Below are 4,281 nucleotides of genomic sequence, written 5' to 3'. Positions count from 1 at the left end.
CACGACGTCAAACTTCAGATATATATATATGAGGAAGATTTTGCAAACATGAAATCAAAGGACAGAACCCATTACAAAATGGATAGGACCATACAAAATATAATTTTTATGTATTGAAGAGCACCATAAGCAAAATGAATAGCTGCCACTTAAGATCTCTAAGAGGTCTTTATACAGTCAGAAGATGAGCTGTCTCATACACAAATATCTTCCAGGGCTTGTTTGATTTCTCAGTTTGAAAGGTAACAGTTTTTTTTTTTTGTGGTTTTAATTTTTTCTGATTACTATCGCGTGATCATAAATAATCCCTTTGAACCCTCTTCACCCATTTGGCAGTAGATCCCCTCACCTCACACTGGTGTAGAGACCTCGACAGACACGGCCAGGTGATGATGCAGTCATAGCATGGAGTACCACACAGTCTCAGCCACTGGAAAGAAGGGGACGGATTTATAACTGGAAAGGATTTCCATGTTGTATTGTTATGCAAACATAGCAGAGTGTGCAGAAGAATGTGTCATACAATCTTCTGTAAAACAAAGTGCACAGCCCTTATGTGAACTTGCATAGCAATAATTCAGTATTCACGGATCTCTGTGTGACCCTGAGGTAGGGGGCGGCACAACATACCCCAGACAGAGTTCATGGCCAACATGGAGTGGAGGAGCAGTGGAGGGAGTGGAGGGCGAAGGCTTTGAAGAGAGGAGAAAGGTGTTTTTCGTGATACACAAAACCCTGTGTATATTCACGTGAAATTATTTTTTTTGGAGACAGCGTCTTGCTCTGTCGCCCAGGCTGGAGTGCAGTGGCCGGATCTCAGCTCACTGCAAGCTCTGCCTCGGGTTCATGCCATTCTCCTGCCTCAGCCTCCCGAGGAGCTGGGACTACAGGAGCCCGCCAGCTCGCCCGGCTAGTTTTTTGTATCATGTGAAAGTTTTAAAACTTCAAGAGACTGAGAATTGGAGATGTTTGAAAGGCAAGCACCAAAATATTAATGATAATTACCATTGGGCACTGGAATTTTGATTCGTGATTTTTCTTTTTCTCTAGGCTTTATAGGTACATAATCAGCATGTTTTATTAAACTAAAAATAAGGTTACCTAGAGTTTGCAAAAGTTTAACAAGGACAGGTAATTTTGCACGCTAACAATGAAAATACACATTTTTTAGAGGACAATTTAGAAACGTGCTTCCGAACATAAAATATGTGCATATCCTTAGTAAGCTGTTCAACCTGTTTATAGCTTTATTAAAACAGTAAAAATAAGTTGAAAACAACACAAATATTCAGCAAACTTTGGATTGATTAAATTATGACATTTAAAAAATACTATTAAGCTTTCAAACACATTATTTTTAGTTATATTTCTAACATTTTTGAGATGGCAACTTTGTTTAAAAACCAAATAACAAAATTGAATTAAAAAATCGAAAGTGGAATCCCAATACAGAGAACAGCTAAAAGTGGAGCTGCTCTGGCTGGGCTGGGGTGAGGCCCAGAGCCCTGTTATCTATCCTGCCTTCCTCTGTGGCAGCCCCTAAGGAGCAAAACGTGAAAGCAACTGACGAAGATGAGTGTTTAATGGCATTATCTATCATGTAGAATGAAGAAAATCAACATTATTATGCTCTTTTCGTAGGAAATACGCGTATATTGAGTATTTTTATTTTAACAAGGATAAAAGTATATGTACAAGAAAATTAACAGTGATTAGTTCTATGGGCATTTAAAAATGTTAGAAGTTTGTATTTTCTACAATGAATATTAAATGATTTTTGTATGAATTTTTAAGTCCCCTAAAACCGTTTTCTTTTTTTCTTTTATTATTATTATTATTACTATTATTATTTATTTATTTATTTATTTATTTTTTTCGAGACAGAATCTCACTTTGTTGGCCAGGCTAAAGTGCAGTGGTGCGATCTTGGCTCACTGCCACCTCTGCGTCCCAAGGTCAAGCAATTGTCTCAGCCTCCTGAGTAGCTGGGATTACAGGCATGCACCACTATACCCAGCTAATTTTTCTATTTTTAGTAGAGGAGAATTTCACCATGTTGGCCAGGCTGGTCTCGAACTCCTGGCCTCAAGTGATCCACCTGCCTTGGCCTCCCAAAGTGCTTGGATTACAGGTGTGAGCCACCGTGCCCAACCCTAAAACCCTTTTCCTTGTTAAAAGTTTACACTGTGATATGGTTTGGCTGTGTCCCCGCCCAAATCTCAACTTGAACTGTAGTTTCCATAATCCCCACGTGTCATGGAGGGACCGGGTGGGAGGTAATTGAATCACAGGGGTGATTGCTCTCATGCTGTTTTCATGACACTGAGTGAGTTCTCATGAGACCTGATGGTTTTATATGGGGCTTTTCCTCCTTTGCTCTGCTCTGCACGTCTCCTTGCTGCTGCCATGTGAAGAAGGATGTGTTTGCTTCCCCTTCTGCCATGATTGTAAGTTTCCTGAGGCCTCCTGAGCCCTGTGGCACTGTGAGTCAATTAAACCACTTTCCTTTATACATTACCCAGTCCCAGGTATGTCTTTATTAGCAGTGTGAGAATAGGCTGATACACCTTCCCAACTAAAATAGATCCCTTGCTTTAGGGGCCCTCATATCCTTGGGAAACTTGTGCTACTCACTGGTTTATCATCTTTGAACACATCGCCAAGCACTGTATCAGGGTGCCTTCCTAACCAGCACATAATCCCTGAACAGCAGGAGCCTAGGATGTATGCAGAGAGAAAGACAGAGAGAGAAAATCGGTGCTACCTTGTGTTTCCAAGTACTAGATGAGTATCATTGAACTGCATTAACAACATTTCTCTTGAACCTCTTTTGACTTAGATCTGAACATATACTGGAAGCATAATAAAATAAACACGAAGCTGGGGAAATCCTTTGTTTCTGGCTCTTTCACATCCACAACGCAAGTCTATACATTGAATGTGAACAGAAACTGTAAATAAGACCTGAGACAAGGATCGGTGCGTGTCCTTCATTTGGGAGATGATCCGGGAAGCCCTGTAGCGGAGTAGGAAGGTGGGACAGGGTGGAGGTGCACACAATGAAGACGGTGTTATCGGTTGCCACCGCGGGGCCAACAGAGCTTCACACACAGGCCTGGCTCTGGGCCAGAGTGGAACGCAGCCCACCAGAGAGAAACACAGCCCACCCGAGAGGAACGCAGCCCACCAGAGAGGAACGCAGCCCACCAGAGAGGAACCTCAGTCCCTGTGGGGCCTGTCCTTGCTTTTTCTGACTTGCCATAGGAGCAGCCCATCAGGCCCTAAGAAGACCCCAGGCTCCTGCGAGAACTGGGATTCTGCAGGAGGACATCGAGGCAGCAGGCACTGAAGGGTGAGGGGTGTGGGCAGAGTGCCGGGTGGACGCACTCCCGCCAGCAAGGCCCAAGCGGCGGTGGAGCCACACGGTGTGACTGGCTGTGCTCTTTAGTGTTCAGAAACCAAAATGCAGGTGTTGGATTTAATAGTAAAAATAAAAAAATAAACAACTTTTAAAGTAAGATCAGGTTCAAGTCTAACTTTAATTTATTTCTAAATATCAGCTTCGGTTTTGGAAGAGTTTGCATGAAGTGCTACATGGTGGACCATGGCCTCACCCTTGGGAGAGAAGGGAGGTCAGTAGTGAAGGTCACAGCGGGAGTGACTTGGAGGTTTCTTGGGCCCGAATCACCAGTGGAGACGTCCGTGTCACTGCTGGAAGGACAGGAGGTGGGGGCTCAAAACAAAGGGGTTCAAACCTCAAAATAAAGATTTCAGGGGCAATTCAGTTCTTCATGGGAAAGGGTGTGGTCCTGGGAGTGTGTGGGCATGGTGGGATGGGAGACAGGTCACTGGAGGTCACGAAAGAGAGAGGGGTGGAAAGGTGGGCCGCGTGGATGTGACGGCACCAAGGGTGGGGCAGGCCACCCGTGCCAAAGCCAGCGTGGCTGCAGGGAGGGTCGGAAGTGGGAATAGGAGGGCGTGGTACCCAGTGAGCCTCCTCTCACGGAGAAGGGTGACAGGGATAGGATAGACTTCTCTCCTCCCAAGTCCAACAATTGGATTAGATGTGCATTTAATGCAGATTCTCAAAATGACAAAATGGTCACTTAATTTCAAGCAAATAGGGTATTTTATTTCCTTACCCTGATACCTGCCTCTTCCCTGATGCCACTGTCTCCCCTAAGCCTTTGAGTGGCAGCTGTTTTTCCCTCACACTCCAGCTGCCTCAGAGGTGGCAACTACAATTTCTCCAACCCACCTCCTCCAAAAACGTTTAATTTT

Source organism: Trachypithecus francoisi, unplaced genomic scaffold, assembly GCF_009764315.1.
Source record: "Trachypithecus francoisi isolate TF-2019V2 unplaced genomic scaffold, Tfra_2.0 Lachesis_group4, whole genome shotgun sequence".
NCBI lineage: Eukaryota > Metazoa > Chordata > Mammalia > Primates > Cercopithecidae > Trachypithecus > Trachypithecus francoisi.
The sequence above is the reverse complement of the archived record's forward strand: the minus strand, read 5'-3'. Positions refer to the sequence as shown.